The sequence below is a fragment of the Anas platyrhynchos genome, chromosome 3 (genome assembly GCF_047663525.1).
Source record: "Anas platyrhynchos isolate ZD024472 breed Pekin duck chromosome 3, IASCAAS_PekinDuck_T2T, whole genome shotgun sequence".
Taxonomy (NCBI): Eukaryota; Metazoa; Chordata; class Aves; order Anseriformes; family Anatidae; genus Anas; species Anas platyrhynchos.
In genome coordinates, this window is record NC_092589.1 from 67,138,640 (window position 1) to 67,156,847 (window position 18,208).

The following is an 18,208-nucleotide window of genomic DNA, read 5'->3' on the forward strand; positions in this document are numbered from 1 at the left end:
AGGATATAATTCATCTACTAATCTCACAATACATTTTTCAGCCACTTAGCCTATGTTCAGAATAACAAGTACTGTACCATAATTCACCTGCTTTGCAGCATCACTGCTGCAGATGGTGAAAGTTATACTGTAGATCGGAAGAAGGCCTATTTTTGTTTCATCTCATTCTACTGATGTAACTAGATGAGGTTAAAATTATTTAGTTAAAGATGCACGTGTTTAGAATCTGTTAACATTTGCCTTATATATTATTTTTTCCAGTTTTACTGACTGTGAACCCCAAGGGTAGGAAAGCAGAGTGAAGAAAGAAATTAACATAGAATGGAATGAAGTGGCTTGGGTTGAAAGGGACTAAAAAGATCAGCTAGTTCCAACACTGCTTCTTCTGGCAGAGACTCTACCCCCTAGATTATGACTAGGAAAGACTCAGAAGTTCAGTTGTATTTCTACGACAAACCCAAGCTACTCATCTCTTTCATATTTCAAGGCCCCAAGGTATCATTTTCAGAGCAGCACAGGGTTTTTTTTGTTGTTTTTGTTTGTTTCTTTCTTTTTTTGTGGTTGGCTTTTTTTTTTTTTCATAAAGAAACATGACTTGAAATGCTACACAATAACTGGCCTATGAAAAGTTTCAATTGCTTATTTTCTTCCCCTCTGCTTTTAATTTCTTCCCCTCTGCTTTTAATTTTAATTTCTATTTATCTAACTGACCCTTTTTCACCATAATATCTGAATATCTTCTTATCAATAACTAGAACCACAAAATAAATATGTTTCCCACCTCCTAAAAATTACAAATTTCTCTTCTTTCTTAAATATACAGGTGATTTAATTTCTTTTTCAAGTTCAGAGCAATTTCATTTGGCTGCTTTGGTTCTCAGATAATTCATAACTGACTTGGAAAAAAATCAAATTCAGCTTGGATCTAAACCATATCACAAGAACCAAAATCAAAGCTGACACTCCTGTTAGCACAGTCAGCAGAAAGACCCAGATCCTACTCCTATAATCTTTACTCAAGCAGAAATCTTATTCTTAGGAATTTATTAAGAATTTTGCGAGCATGAGGACACTAAATATTGAGACATCTCTATCTTGAATGATACCCTTTCTGTTCTCTCAATTGCATTAATTTAACCTAAAGAATACCTTTTTAACATTTTTTGTCGACTGCTTATGTAGGGATTTCTTGTTTAATTTTGTGAGGTTTGATTGATGATTTTGTGAGGTTTGATTGGAGTACAGCTTCTTTTATTTAGAAATAAACAGAAAATAAATATTTGAAATAACCTGCTGTCCAGCTGAGTAAGAATATTCCCAGTGCCCCTTGTACTGATTTTAATGTAGCAGCAATCAAAAGCAACCCCCATGAGTAATTTCAGGTAGGACCCCTTCCCCAGCAGAAGGGTTAATTCTGCCAGGAAAAGGATGGCACTTCAGAGCTACTCCAGTCACTGGTAGGATCTAATTAGTTTTACTTAACCTGTAGGGCAAGCTTGAAAGCCAGAGTTTGTGGTGTGCCCACCTGACAAACTGACTGCTTCCCCTCCCTCCCTGGCACCTGGCCCAGCCGCAGCAGGAAGGATGTGCAGCTCCACAGCCGATATCACAAGTGTGCGTGCACAGCACCAGTTGGTGCTAATGCAAAGGGCTTAAGCTCCTTATCTCCCTCCCATCCCCAACCTTAAATCCACACTGGACTTTTCATCATGTGTCCACCCCTTTTAAAAATAGAATAACAACCCTCTTTAATCTTTTTTTTCAGCACTGTTTTTTCTTTCCTCCCCTCCTGATTGGTTTCAGTACTGTGTCCCTTAATTGCTGTCTTTCATTGAAGGTTTCCAGACTTCATCATGCCAGTAAATAAATTATTTTCATTTGTAACTCTAAATACACCCTTCAGAGCTGACAATAGCTAATGTAGTCATTTGAATCCTGAAAGGGCCCCAAACAGACAGAAAAACCTAATTAATAGTTCCTAAGATAAAGAAAATTGTGTGGAAGAAAGCATTTCGCTTTAAACCTAACTGTAACCATAACCCTAACCCTAACACAAACTGCAACCTTAACACTAAATCTAAACATAAAACTAACCCTAATGGTAACTGTACCCTTAACCCTAACCTAAACACTAACCATAACCATAAACTTAACCCCTAAAATAACCCTAAACCTAACAGTAATGCTAACCCTAAAATTTCCTGTAACACTAAATCTAACTCCAACACTAATGGTAACACAAATCCTAACCCTAAACCTAACCGTAACCCTAAGCCTAACCCTAAACATACCCCAAACAGTAACACTAAACCTAATCCTAAACCTAAACCTAACCCAAAACCTGACCTTAACGCCTAACTGTAACCCTTACCCTAACCCAAACCCTAACCCTAAGCCTAAACCTCACCCTAACCCTAACGCTAACCCTGACCCTAACCCAAACCCTAATCCTAATCATAACCCTAACCATAACCAATGCATACTTGTTCTTTCTGCATTTCCTTTTTTTTAAAAGGATTTTTTTTTCCTGTTTTTTACCCATATTTGAGTGGATCTGCCATGACTGCCTTTTCTTGAGGCATGGCACACAGAGATCCCTATTCCCCTGCATATGTCACTGAGTAGCATCCTCCCAAAAGCCACAAGCACAGTGGTGGTATGAGGTTTCCCAAGGGTCTGGAAGTTCAGTGTGAGCAGATACAAAGAGCCATGACCCACACTTCACTCCTGTACTGCTCCTGCTGGTCCCACCGTCATGTTTGAGGGTGTCATTTAGTAGACCAAATAATTCAAGCTAAAATTAGTTTAGTAGAAGACGAATTTGTTCTCCAGTGGTTCAGACCATTTGAAACTGAGCTAAGTCCTTTTTGAGGGCACGCCCCTGAATTACTGCCACTGATTTATTTTTTTTCTCCCTTGGCAGTGGACAGTGAAAATGTCTTAACATCCCATCTTAAGCACCCTAGAGATGCAGACTAAGTGAATTGCATCCTATGGTGTAAATGCATCCATCACAGATCTACATGCCCTCTACCATTCAGCTGAGACCTATCCCATCTGTACAGTTTCTCTGATTTGGCCCTAGCAGATGGAAACTTGGCCTCTCCCCACTCCCATCCCCCTAAATCTAATCCTAATAGGAAAAATTCTTTTAGCATTCAATAGGGGAATGATGCAGCCAGGCCTTCAATAATTTGGCTCTGATTTAATACCATCTCTCTTTGTTGGAGGCGCCTGGCATTTCTGTTGTAATAAAAGCTTTCACTGATTGAACTTTGTTCTCCTGCCAGTTTTTTGTTGTTGTTGTTGTTGTTTGGTTTTCCTTTTGGAGCGTGGCCTAGCCAGAAGAATTGATAGGTGCACACACCTACTATTTTTCACAGACAGGATTTATATGCATGAGTGTGAGAAAATCTTGTTTTGCTATTAGGTTTCCAGCATCAGTACTGCCTTGGCTGAAAATTGTGGGGGCACAGACTACAAAAGAACCCACTGGCTGTCATCCATTAAAAAAAAATAAAAAAATAATAATAAAAAAATAAAAATAAAAAAAATTAAGCATTTAAAAGATTAAATGACATTTTTATTTATTTATTTTTTACAGAATAGTCTAGTAAAATGGTTTTGCAGAAACATAATACTCTAACTGAAAAGTGCAACTAGCTGCCTTCCTGGATCCAGGCCCTGGAGACCTATCTGTTGTTTTCTCCAGAGGTTTGTTTGGAACACTATTGTGGAAGAGCAGAGAGTTATCTGTGAGTCTAGTCAGTTGAGGCAGGGCTATTACATTCTCTTTATAAAGAGAGAAATTATGCTTTTTCTAGGATTTTCAAAGCTGAATTTGGTACACAGAATCACAGAATGGCCAAGGTTGGAAGGGACCTCTGAAGATCATCTAGTCCAAGAGAAAGGAATCTTTTTTACCGAAATAAGTTAATGCCTTTGTCCACTGGAATAAGATAATTATATTTTAAAATCTGGAAAAAGTACATACATTAACAAAGACATTTATCAAATATTTTAGCAGTTAAAGATTTCATCATCTCATCTTGCTTAAGCTGGAAGGGACACACCATTAGACAGCAAACAACAGCTAAAAAAAAAAAAAAAAACCTTCCTTGTTTTTCAGCAAGACTGATCAATGAATTGCCATAAATCTCTGAAGTACAGCTCTACATTCTTTATGTTACTCTGACAAATGTTCCTGTGGCACAACTATGAGTTAGCTTAATATACACAGAAAAGGAAGGAAAGAAGGAAGGAAGGATGGAAATACTATTCTTACCAGCTTAAAATATTTTGATGGATATTTTGTTCTAAAATAACAGAAAAACAAATTTTACAGGCCATTTTTTGATTTTATTACTGTAATGTAGTGAAAGGCTTCTGTTCAAACAGATAACAATATAAACAAAGAAAAAAACATTTCCCATGCTGCTTCTGAATAACTCATAGACAAATTCAGGCCTGAATCATCACTCTGTATACCACAGGCCTGGCCATCAGCCAAATCCTGTCTTCATGGGGCTGATGTAACAGGTATTATTCAGGTGTCTGTTGTAAGTTGTTGTTTTAATTTGTAAACTTGAACAGCCTTGCCTTAACAATCTCTACTTGCAACAAGAGCAAAAAGGCACTCTCTCAGAGAAACAAGGCAATGCCCTAGAAACAAACATTCTGTCTGCAAAGGTTTGTTAACAAAACCTTTTTCTTAATTTATTTTTTTAAGCATGTTTACAGTCAAAGTTTACATATTTTCTTGAAGACATAGATTTTAAAGCACATATAATTAGAGAAAATAATAGTAGATGGATGGATCCCAAGGGTGAAAATATAAGGTAGTAGGAAATAAGCTGTTGAAGCAGAAGGGAATATGGTCCTTGGGAAAACTCTAGGCAAACTATTTAAAACTGAGATCCATTTTACCTGCTTTGTAAGACAAAAACTAGGTGTAACTAGGTGTCTCCCTGTATATGGAGAGAATACCCAGAGGGCAATTCATCTCACTTAGCTTAGATACCTGTATTTGACTGGGATGAAATAAATGTGAAGGTGTCCTTTCTCTCCACTACCTGGTTTAGACTGGATATTTATCTCCTAGAGTTAGGAGCTATCTAAGTTAGGTGAGATGTATGCCAAGCAAAGTGAAAAAGGGTCAGCCAAAGTAAGTGACATCAGCTGCTGAGAAATAAAAGGGAGGTGGAAGGGGAAATGGGAAAGAATATGGAAGATGGGAAAGAACCAAATGAGGTAATCAAATGGGGCCACACAAAAGGATTTGAAGTGCAGGGCAAAATGATTTTGCAGCAACCAGCTAAGTCTGACTGGCCTGTCATGTGGTATATAAGAAGGAAAATAGAAAAGGAAATAGAAAAGCTATCTAGGGGGAAAGTTCGTAACAGTTGAAGTTGCTCAGTGCATGAATACAGGAGTCTCATGTAGGGATGCAAAAGAATCACCGCTCTTTGGGATATTGTGAAAACACAAAGGGTATTCAGCACAGAATATACAAAAGATGAGAAAGGCACTGAAGGTGGAAAGAGGTTGTATTTTTACTGCCCAGGAAATAAAAGAGATAATATGCAAAAAGTGGTGAGAAAAGATGTTTTGTCTTTGAGCTGAATATAGATGTCACAATGAGAAATAATCTATTGCATGTTTGTATGGATTTTTTTCTGGTTGTCTATTGTGCCAGAATTTCTGAGTGAGATACTAAAAACATTTAAGCAGGAAATCTTCAATAGTATGATACCAAAGGGAGTCTATTTTATTGAATGAATAAATACAACTAACACGATCAAATAAAGAAATCTGCTCACTGATTATGCATTATATCTCCTAGTCCAAACAGTTATACAATATCTTTACTACTATCAGTCTGTAATATAACAACGAATACAGGCTAAGAATAGACAGAAGATTTGATTCAACCAAATCTTAATTATCAACTAGTAAATGTCAAGTGACTGTAATGGCTTCCAAGACTGGCTCTCTGGACGTTTTAGGAAATTGTGATTAAGTGCTATAAGAGTCTGTGGTGATCATCAGTACCTTGTGCTGTTTGAAACCAGTTCTGGTGTAACTGAAGACACTATTAAAGCAAATTAATGGCTTATTGCTCTTATCTAAAACAATTTTATATTCTTCTTGCCTGTCCTTCCAGAACGAAATCTGAGCTATACTGTGTTGTTACATGAGTTCATCTAAGATTGCTAGTTTTCCCTGCAATGTTTTGACTGTATTTTTTAAGCATAAATATTATGAATCCTCTCCTGTCAACGTTTGATTTACCAAGCATTTGACCAAGTCAGTGAACAGATTAAGCTCACTACATAATACCAGATGGCTTTATGGTTTTGTGTCCTCTCCTGGGCAAGGCCTGCTGTCATCTCTGAGCATCTGCACAGAGCCACGAGGGATGCATGCACTTTTCATTCATTCAGCTGGGTCACTCATCATTAATATTCAGAGGAGGAAAGGAGGTGTCAGACAAGAGAATTGGTTCTGGCTTCTGTTAGCACACTGACACATCAATCATTCACCCTGGAGGCTGCCAGGCCCAATTTAGAACAAAAGTAACTGCTGGGCTGAACACATCATAAAAGGAGATGAGATTTCTTTGTGTTAACCATCCCCTTTGCAGGGTAGAAATGTAATTAGAGTCTTCCTCACAACCAATAACACATGAAGCCGAGTGATTAGTGGGACCTACTTTGAGACAAAATCGCTGACCTCAATCACGTTATGAATGATTCTGAGGCAATTGTAGAGTGCTCACAAAATGAAATTGTATTTAAAACACTTCTCTGAGGAAAGCAGTCCAATCCAGCATGGTGATATAGTCTTGAATATGTTAAAATTCCCTGCAATTTCTTACATGACAGCTTTGATCATTCTTAAATGGTACTGTTGTTTTCCAATTTAATGTAGTCACCTTTAAAAGAAAAAAAGACAGCAGAAACAAATTAATCCTCACGTTGTTTGATCTTAGTGCAATTTCCCAGCAGTTGCATGTGTAGTAGCCTCCTAGTGCACCCTACTGGACTCCCTCAAGAATGCTTCCTGCTTCCATGGAGCAGCTTTAATGGGAAAAACGTGGGTACGGTGGCAAACTTCATGTGGTCTGACTTACTCAGACAAGAAAACAGGCATTGCTGCTTCATAAACCCTTCAATCTTCTCTTGTAACATTTTGATCAGCTGGGGGCATTTTAATTAAAACAAATATAAGCATTATCAATACAAGTATTTGTTATCACAGTTCATATCTCTATACTGTCAAGGGGTAAAAGCTTTGCCCTGGTAAACAGCTCCCCTTTCAGCAGATAAGATAACAGAGGATAGCTTGCAAGTGTCTACCACCATACCAGTTTGTCTATACTCAAACTTCTCAGGATATGAACACTAAAACCAGCTCTTCTCTGGCACAAGTTGAACCAACATCCAAGCTGCAGGTATAGTGAGGCAGGCTAAATATTTATTCTGTTGATTAGTTCATTCTCTATGCGTAGTATCTCTGACCACCCAGGGATAATCAAAGAAACATTTTCTCAGGACAAGCCACACGTAAACCAGCAAACCTCTATGAGAATCAATAGATAGACACTTTTCAATACAAGCTGAAGAAATGGTCTGTTTAGTTTTAATATCATGTTGTCAAATATTTATTTTCTTCCTCTATGCTTGCAGTTATCTGTTGTTTACTGCATGTGACACAAGCAATACACCCTGAACTTCTATCCTGGTCAGAAGGTTAGAAACCTTCCACCTACAGCATTTCTCATGTTTCTCTAATTGTTTCATATACTTATTTCCTCAAGAAAATAAAAGATTTATTTTGGTGTTTTTAATCTATTTATCTCCTTAAACTTCACTGTCTATATCCAACAATATCATGAAAGATGTATTCTTACTGTGGCCTGGTTTTGGTAATTACATTTTACGACTAGTTAAATGCAACCCAAAGTATGAACCATGGATCTCTACTTCAGATCCTCCAACACATAACATGATCAGACAAGGGTTGTAGCTAAACTGCAGGAATAAGAAGCAACGACAATGGAAAACAATAGTTACTTCTCTTCTAGCTCTCATAGCTATATATTACTGCTACTACTTAGTGATTAGTTTATTTGAATGGCTACAACTTGTGGGCAGGTGAGAGGAAAACTAGATTTCCCTAGTCACATGTCTATCCCAGGTACAAGGAGTAAAATACCATAAAATATGGCTTTTGTTTGTACTGCTACTCTATGTATGCAGTTATTTTAGTATTCAGGTACCTAAATACTGATTCTATGGCTGACTGCAGCAATTATCCTGCATCTCAAAAATCTGACACCATGTCCACATAAAAAAAGACTACAAAGACACCATTTTAATGAATTTTTAAAAGTACATTTTGATCACTAGCATAAAGCCATTTCCCTTTATACTCTAAGGGTTTAAATAGGCAACAGAGGGCCACTTATTTGCTTTAATGAACATTACTATCATACAAGTTATATAATTACTGTTAATAATACCACCTTCATATCATGTTCTTGCATAGTTTATGTAGGGTTGTAAATTTGCTGAAAGGATACAGCATACAGACTCTGGCTTAAATATCTGGAAACACTAGTGAGTGTATACCATAGCTAAAGAAAGAGAGGCAGAGGAGTTTTTCTGCTTTCTCACAAAATGCTCCTATTTGTCTTTTGAATTTCCTCATCTGTAAAATTGGGACAAGGTGGATTTTTGTTGTTGTTGTTTGTTTTTGTTTTTCTTAACAGGTCCTTAGGAAACTTATTGATTTTTTTTTTAAAGGCTTTCAATCAAAAGATTTTTTTTTCCAGAATTAATTTCATATACCAGAATGTTTTAGTATAAAGGCACTCAAATTTTCAGCATGCTTATAGTATTTTGGTTAGTAGAATTGTGTCTTCTTGCCCTTGTTCCCCCAGGCATGGTTTTTACATACAACACAACTGGTCCTTCTGTAATTTATCTCCATACATTGCATTTTCATAAGTCATTTTATAAGTTCGCAGACAAATAGTTTGAGAAGGCCATCTGCTTTCATCTGCATCATTTTCCATGTGCTTTCTGCTCTGAAGTATATGCTTAGCAACTGCTAAAATAACACTCCCTAGACAGAATTATCTCTGTCACTTTAAAGGAAGGTAACAACACTTGTTATTACAAGACATTCTATCTGTTGTAGTACAGAAGAGTAGCAATATACACAAAGTTGGGTGATAAGTTTGCACTAGTGATCATTGAAGGGTTTAGGGAGTTACTTTCGTGTTCAAAGAAACTGCATATACAAAATAACTGTATCAGAGCATTGAAATAAATTTCTGAGTCAAATTTTAAAGAATGAAGTATTACATAAGAAAACAAGTCAAACCTTCAATGAGAGTATGCAGTACTTACTGAATGTTCAAGATAGGTTTAAGAAGATATCAGATGGAGACTTCTTGGCCATGAAACAGAACTTACGTTGAAAATGGTAATAAAAATTATCAACTGAATGAAATATATACAATAAGATGATCATCAGAGAGTACAACAAACTGACTAAAACTCTACAACACTATTGAAAATAAATATAAAGCACTCACTGTTGCTAAAATCAGTTAAAAGTCATCTATGGGACTGAAAAAACTCAGCTTCTTTCCTTCGGAAGTTATGAGTAAACTGTCTCTGAGAAGGCAGTGTGTGCTTCTTAATTATTGATTAAAGACTTAGTCACAGCAATCTACATCTTCATGACATCCAGGGTAGATTAATACTTCTAATTGTGCTGCTTAGTACACATGCTGAGATTAAAAAGAGCTTCAGCTGATTTAAATCACAGCAATTTATTTTAATGTTATTAGCCGTGAAGAACATGATCCCCTAGCCTGACTCCAAAGCAAAGAAACCAAGTGGTCTTCTATGGCATAGGGTTGAAGGATCTTGTGAGCTTACCAGCAGATGGTCCAATCTCCTCAGAGGCAAGGTTGCCAGGCTTTTGAGAAATGGTGTTTGAAAGAAGTTGAAGAGAAGAATAAGTGACCAGAGTTAAACTAACAAAAAGAAAAGACGTGTAATTGTGAAGTAAATTAATCACTAGGTCAAAGCTGTTGAGTTCAGCAAGGGACTTCCAGTGGAACAAAAGCTTCAAAGATCTCAAGAAAGCTTGATCAGCTGATTGGGAGAAGGAATAGGGAAACAGAAAAGGAGGCTCTAAAGGAAGAATAATGAAGTTTTATGGACAAATTTAGAACAAAAGAGACAGAGGAAGATAAAAGAATACATAACAGTATGCTGCTAAATATAGCTGAGAAAAAAAAAAATTCAGCAAACCCAATAAATGCTAGACAAAAGTGCAACATAAAGTAAAATACATCAAGGAAATTAACTGTTTGAAAGACACAAAGCATCACTCTCAAAGGCAATAACTTGATAATGATGAAAAACATCAGCTACAGGAAACAGAAGATGTAATCAGAAGAGAACAAAGGAGCAATCTACTGTTAAGAGATAAGGAATCTGCTAGAAAAAAATACTTTACGGTCTGAGGCAAAAAGTGACAGAATTAACAAAGCCCTATACATATGACTAGGTAGCTTCAGATACCTCTCACAGCACAGATATTCTTAAGGCAGAAAGATTACTGACGTTTTTGTGCCAAAAGGATGGTTTGCAGTTTATTCCTTTTGCGATTTGGCAATAGCTGTGAGTTGCATTGCGGTAAAGTGATTTCACCTTGCTACATCTCACAAATACACTAGCCATTTCTGTAAGGGCACATAGGCCGTGCCCAGCCTCCCCACCCCTGCCCATGACCCAGGACTCTGTTCCAGCTCTGCCCTTGCTCCCAAACTGATTACACCTCAAGCTGCAAAAGTCAAAATACCTCCTACCTGCATCCAGGGGAACAGTTCTAGTTGCTGTCTCTAGCTGAAAGGTACTCGAAGTTTACATGGGACTTTGTTTGAACTGACCTCAGCCAGCAGCCAAGAACCTACACTGCTGCTTGTTCACTCCCCCCTCCCTCCTCAGCAGGACAGTAGAGAGAAGAGGAAGAGCAAAACTGAGAAACTTTATGGGTGGAGAGAAAGACAGTTTATTAGACAAGGAATTAGAGGGGAAAAAACATACCACATAAAGGCAGCCACTTACCACCTGATACAAGTCAGTCAGCCAAAAGCCCCACCCCTTCTTCCTCTACCCCCCTTTATATGGCTCAACACGGCATTCCATCATGCAATACCTGCAATATCCTTTTTTTTTTTTTTTATGTTACTTCAGGTGAGCTGTCCCAGTTGTACCCCCTACCAGTTATTGACCACTCTACTATTAAGATATACTCTTTGTACTTGCAGGAGCTGACAGTGGATTATTTGATTTGGTATCAGACTATTGTAAATACTTTCGTGGTCTGGTGCTGTGCTGCAGAAACGTAAGACTTCTTTAGAGAAATGCTGAAGGAGAACCACTAAAAAATCCTTCATGATTTTGCACAACATTCCCATGACACATAATTTTGTTTCTAAATAATTTATAATGAATCACATAAGCTAAACATACATAATGAAAATAAATTTCAGATATATTTAATGACATTGTAATAGATAACCTGAGGCTGTCATTGGTTTACATGTGTAAAAAATAGATCTCTCTTCACACGTAATTCTTACCCCTCGTTAACTTTTGCTGCTTTGAACAGAATAAATTGCTTATATCTCTAACATAGCATCTGAATAAAACTTTATATCTGAAACACTTATATCTGCTTTTACCTCAGGTGTGCAACATTTACTACTAAAGGAAGCATTACCTTAATACAGAAATATCATCAGGTTCTTTCTCAAACTAGAAGAATTAGCAGTCATAAAACAAAAGCACAGTTATATGTAAACTAATACACAGCTAGGTAATATGCAATCTGAAATGTAATTTAGTTTTATAAACAGTTTGGTCAGTGAATTAGATTACTCACAGCAATGACATTTTCTTATTATATGACATATTGAGTTTCAGTAAATTATTTTTGCAGTATGTTTAATTTTCATTTTGAAAATTTGAATTACTCTATCTTCACAGCATGCTAGACATAAAATCCAACCAGTATCTTCTGGAAAAAAAAAAAAAAAAAAAAAAACAAAAAAAAAAAAAAAACCTGTGGTATAGGACTTTGAATAATTAAGAAGAAATGCTTGGGGGAGGGGAATTCTCTGCATTTCACTGAGCAAAATATACTCCAGTTCAAAGGCTGCAACATAATCCTATTTGCTTGAACTATTTCTTTGATTGCATTTATGTTTTTGAATATATCACTAGTCAACAACCTGGGACAAGAAGTAGTGTCACCTGATAGAGGGCTTTCTTTCCTAGAAGAAAAGGAAGGCTGAAGTAGAGTTAGTAGTGTTAGGCTCTGCACCTTTTTGAGGTTGAAGAAAGAGCAGCTGAGCATCCCAAAGAGCTGGTAATTTCAGCTGATGCCAAGAGCACCGACAAGAAGTGATGGGCAGAAAATAGACCAAACTTGAAGGCAAGCTTTAATCCGAATGTTAGCAGAGATCATTCGGAGCTTCTGCCTTGTGGAATGAAGACTGTTGTTTTTTCCAAGCAGGTGGTTCAAAAATACTATCTCTTCTCTAGAAAGTATTGCAAAGCAGAGAAATCTCATAACTGATAAAGCCTCACCCTTTCACAGCCACTACTGGAACACCATTAAATTAGTTTTGTTTAAGATCCTGTGTGAAATTTCCTGCCTCAGGCTGCAGGCTGACAAGTCAAAAACACTCTTTGCCATAAAAGAAAGTTAAGAAGTATTTTGTCAAAATAAACCAACTGCAGTTTGAAACCATTCTTTTCTGCTAAAAAGTCAAATAGATTGTAGAAGTGAGATAACCTAAGAACCTACAAATGGAAATATGTCTGCTCCCATATGTCTTGAGGGATCTAATTTGTAACTCACAACACCAAGGTATTTGCACACTTAGAAATCAGCAGTATTCAACACTGCATTAGAATGGATTGCAGTCATCTGCTGGAAGATTTTGGTTAACCTTTCCCACTTTCACCTGGAATCATAAAGGATAATAATACCCATGATTCAGATTTCTGTGTGCTGTCTCTAGTGAGGAACAGACAACTGACTCATTTGCTGCCTGTTACTCACAGATACTCCAGCTCAGTAAGGAATACTTTAATGCTATACAATTCATAGTATTTCAGAATAAATTAAACATTACAGCCAAATTCTCACTTTCAAAGAAAAGATGATGTTACATCTTTCTAGCCTGAGTCTGAGGTCTTTTGAGTTATTTCAAACAGGGGCAGAGGCCAGTATATCACAGCTACAAAGCAGTTCATTATAAAAAAAAAAAAAAGGTACTTTCACATTTCCTGAACGCAAGTGAAATTAATTGATAAACATCCCGCACTCAATAACACTTAGACCAAAAATTCTCTCTCTATTTTCACCCATGTTTCTAATTGCCTCTTGTAGACTTTTTTCCCAGCTATTTTTGTCATCCTGCACCTCACAGATATGAAAACCATCATATAGCAAAACCCATTCATTTTTGTCTTTATTTCAGATGTAAGCTGTTTTTGTTTCAGCTCTCTGAATACTTACAAAAGCTTAATCATTTCTTACCTTTATCCTTCTCAGAGAGCTACTGTTAAACCCAGAAGCTTTTAAAGAGGTTTAGCCTACTATAACATCTTGTTTTTGAAGGCTTTGCAACAGCTACAAAATCTCTCATTGTTGTGAGCAGCAGCCATATATGGCTCTGTGCCCCAACATTTATTTTCAGCAAAAGACAGATAAAGATAGATTATCCTGGTCTTTGGAGATAGAGGCACAGAAACATAATAGTTCTCATATGTTTCAGTGCTTCTGCTTCGCGGTGATGCAGTGATGAAAAAAGAATCGAGTCGGAATGGCCATTGGCAGACAGTACTGCAAGCCAGCATGGGAGCTTCAGGAAGGTGAGCTCACTGGTGTTACTGGCTTTGAAAATTCTTTCAGTGGTTGAATAGTATAAAATAAACAATAATAGTATTGATTCATGCTTAGCAAAACCTCAAAATGATACTACTTGCCTATCAAGGTGCATTGCTGAAATATTGATTTCTTTGTTCTATAATAAAAGACTGATTTTCCTAACTAGCCTTAGCTGGGAAGAGTACTCCCTGTTCCTTCTAATGTTGAACTGCTATGGGCAGATATCTGTCTACGTGTCTATGAGTACAACACTGCATGTGAATATCTTGAAGCCTTGATCTTAAAGTGAACTCTGCACAGATTCACATGTAGAGATAGATAATCATTATCAAGTGTGATTATCAAGTCCAAAATACAAATTAGCTACAGGTTGTTTCAGATGTTCTGATAAATGCTGCAAATATTCAGTTCAGTCTTGGCACAGTCAGTCCAAATACTTGGAAACAGAAAATTTTCAAATGACCATTTGAAAATATTCACTTGCAGTAACCAGCAAAAAAGCTATATATTTTGGTGGGGTTTGTTTTGTTTTTAACTTTTTTTTTTGTTTGTTTGTTTTTACTGAGATATGTAAAATTAAAAAAAAATGAAATATTAAATTCATGGGGGATTTTGAAGCAATGTTTATAATTGATTTCTATAAGCTCAGCTTTTAAGATTACTTTCTGCTTCTTTTTGAAATAACTGGATTATCTGAAGGATGAAGAAAACTTTGACCTATATATTCTAGTTACTGTCTGTCTTTCTTCCATTTACTTGTCTTTATATCATTTTAAGACAAGCTACCCATATAAATGTCTTGCAAGATATAAGATCCAATTTTAGTTATGAAAAAAGGACCTGTGTACCAAAGGAAGACAGATGGACAGATTCTTTTCTTAGTACACATTGCATGACAGAAGGAAACCAGTGGAAAGCAGGATTTAAATTTCTCCCTACCCAAGTATTACAATTACAGAATTATCCCAGAAAATTATAATGGAAAGAGAACACAACAAAACAACAACAAAATCACCTCATGCCACTTATACTGATACCTCTCGTGTCAGCATTGGTTGCAATGTTAACCCAAGCTATGAACTGAATCTATTTTCTAGGGCAAAGGAAAGAGCAGAATTTGGCAGCTTAACTTATTGAATTCTGCTTCCCGTAAGGAGGTTGTGACAGGCAGATGAGAGAGTAACACATGGGAAAATTATTCTTTACTAAGAAAGAAATGAAGCAGACATTGTCTAAGTAAGTATTATTGATGCACTGCACCAAAGATGTGAAGTTATAACCCTTCTGCAGGCAAGGATTACCTCTTCCAAAAGTCTAGGGAAATCTGTATCTCTTGACTGTACATCAGACCTTCTTGCCTTTGCACAGGACCGGTGTTGCTGGGGCATGCAGTGAGGCTCCAGGCACACACTGATTGTCCACCATCCATGAAGAACTGACCATCAAGTACCATCAGCTACTGATGATGCAAGTCTCCTGCATGTGCAAGCCCAATAGATCTTGTTTTCATTCTACAGTATTGTGGCTCCACCACTCTTAATGATACTCTTACATTCCTTCTTTCTTTGATTAATGTCACCGTTTAGATAGCACACCTAGCACACTGATCCATATAAAATGCACAACATGTTCAATGCTAAATGACACAGATAAAAGAGTTTCTGATTAATCTAGAATGGTGAGTTTTAACCGTTAACTTGAAATTCGTTTCCATTTGCATCTCTGACGTATTTTACTGAGAAATCACTATCATCATGAGCACTGGTAAAAAAATGTGCAAAATAAAAAGCCAGCACATGCACACTCCTTTACTGCTCTTTGATTCCTTTCTCTCCAAGAAAGGAGAGATTGTGTTCTCTCCAGTTCTGAAACAAAATGATTGAATTTGTGTAGAAAACAGCCAACAGTATTATTTCATTTTAGGAATAAAGTCACAATATTATTACTTCCTTAACCATAGATGGAAATCTGTGTTTCCCTACAAGACATGGGCAGTTCCAAACTGGAACAGGGGAGGGCACTAAAGAGTTACACATGGATCTGAAAGCAGACGAAATGATTTGCCCAACATGTAAATTGGGTCTAAAATTATTTCAGACTTATCATGTATACAAAAACATATATTCTGATTATGTTTTCTTTTTGAATGAAAAAGAAGCTCTGATAGGGCCTATTTGAGTGGATTGAACCACTTCCTTATCTTTGGGAAAAGCTGCGGAAGCTGTCTTGCTTTTCTGTTCTATAATCTTCCAGCCAAGTAATTAAAAGAATTTCCTTGTCAGTAGTTTTCTAAGAGCAGGTTAGTCTCTGAGATGAGTAGAGACACAGTGTGAACCAGACTGTAGTATGCTTAGGCATTCCTTTTTTTTTTTTTTTTTTTTTTTTTTTTTTTGTCTCTATTTCAGTCAAATTAAGTTTAGCATTAAAAAAATACGTTTTTTCAGGTCCTCACTCTAACTGGATGACTGGCACTGAAGAACTGACACATTTAGATAATAGATTGAAACTCATACAGCACTTCCAAGACAGCAAGGTTATTTGCAAATTTACATTTGCTGAGGACTTGGTTCCTTTTGGGAAGCAACAATTCATCTTCATGTGCAAAGGGGGTGTGTTTTGTCAACAAAAATGAACAACACACATCTATTTACATAATTAATTACCATCAAATTCACAGCAGCATGAGAAGCTGAAACAATTCTTCCCATTTTCTGCCTGTCGGAGAGTGCTGTCACAACTGAGAACATGCTTTGAGGTCCTTCTTTGTAAAGGCACATCTGATTGAAGACTCTCTTTTAATTATAGGTTTTTATTCATTTATTTTTTATTTTTAAGTAGCGGACAATTCTGTAACCAATGATAACATTGGTAATAATGCAGGCTATAATCAGATCTCAGGCATTAGTGGAAAAATTTATCATGTCAGAGACCAGAAAGACTTTATGAATGGATATTCAATTTATGCATAAAGATCTATGTTTCTATGAGACCTTTTACACTATCTTTCACACTTTACAGCACGTAATAAATAAGGAGTAAGCCTGTGTGTTTTGGTTACTCACAGAATGGTTATGAGACAATGGCATGCAATGCTTAATAGTTTCAGGGCACATGAGGAAGAACAGTTCTAGTGGAGAGGGAGAGGTCTGAATGATACAGGTCACAGATCCACAGTTCTGGTCAGTTCTGATCAAACAAAAATACAAACAGGAGCACATCAGAGGAATGCTACTCATGAGCACTGCAGCTGCTGTATGGCTTATATGCAATGAACACATATATATACCATCCTTAGGCCTGATCTTGGTGTGCATCCAACTGTTCTCCACATCATTGTTTTCTCTGAAAGGAAATCTATGTCCACAAGCTAGACAAGAACCACAGCAAACCAAGAACCATGTTTCTGAAAGAGTCTGGCTTTTTTGGTATCTTCAAGAGAAGTTTGGGAAGGAATGATTGTCTCCCATAAGTAAATCAGAAGGCAAAACACTGGGAAAGGGAAAGACTAATTTAACTTATGCAACAATGTTGCATAAAACACATGGTCAGAACAATGTCAAAAAACATATGATAAAAGAGTGGCAATAAAGAAAACATGGCTGCAAATTAGAAGTCAGCTTCGGATAATTCTCAGAAGTGTGCAGTAAGAGACCTTTATTCCTAAATAGGTGTTTATGCTATCATTGCCACTGGTACAACTCCCTGACAGCAAAAACAGAAGCTCTGGGGCAGACGGGGTTCCTCCGAGCCATCCAGATGACATGCTTCTTATGACATTTTAGAAAGAACATCACATGCAGCAGAAATGGAGTTAGGGAACAGTGCAAGGTTTGGGGCAGTAAGCTTCTCTCAGACCCCTAGGTGACCTAGAGCCCGTGCAAAGGTGCTGTGGAACAGGCGGAAGCAGCACAAGCCTTCCAGGAGCTCACTGCCCCACAACTAACCCATGCTCTTGTTTCTGGAGGAGCACAACCTCGCTGCATGCCTTCACAGCACAGACAGACAAGCTCCCTGATGGCTCACTGGGTTTGTTTCTCTCTCTCAGATCGCAGTTTCCAATGACAACAGTGTTTCTGCATGGGGACACGAAGCCTGGCTGCCAGCAGATGGATGTTCATGACTGCAGAAATTTCGCAGGAGCTGGACCTGTCCCCAGCATGTGGGGATGGCTCAAGTGCTCCAAAATATATAAACTCTTTGCTTTCCCCAGTCTGTTTCTTCA

The 18,208-nt window shown here is 37.2% G+C and overlaps 2 long non-coding RNA genes across 3 annotated transcripts; one reads left to right on the forward strand and one right to left on the reverse strand.

The window, feature by feature from the left end:
* Positions 1-6,763: 6,763 nt before the first annotated feature.
* Positions 6,764-9,725, reverse strand: LOC110352287 (uncharacterized). Its single transcript, XR_002401007.3, has 3 exons — positions 9,605-9,725; positions 9,417-9,509; positions 6,764-6,934 (listed from the first exon to the last, which is right to left on the reverse strand). It is a non-coding gene; the product is annotated as an uncharacterized lncRNA (long non-coding RNA).
* A 1,537-nt stretch (positions 9,726-11,262) lies between these two features.
* Positions 11,263-17,542, forward strand: LOC106016352 (uncharacterized). Of its 2 annotated transcripts, none has more exons than XR_011808389.1 (3): positions 11,263-11,430; positions 13,874-13,970; positions 16,431-17,542. It is a non-coding gene; the product is annotated as an uncharacterized lncRNA (long non-coding RNA). The 2 variants fall into 2 exon arrangements; XR_001188991.5 differs by lacking the exon at positions 16,431-17,542 and adding an exon at positions 15,355-15,915.
* Positions 17,543-18,208: the final 666 nt, after the last annotated feature.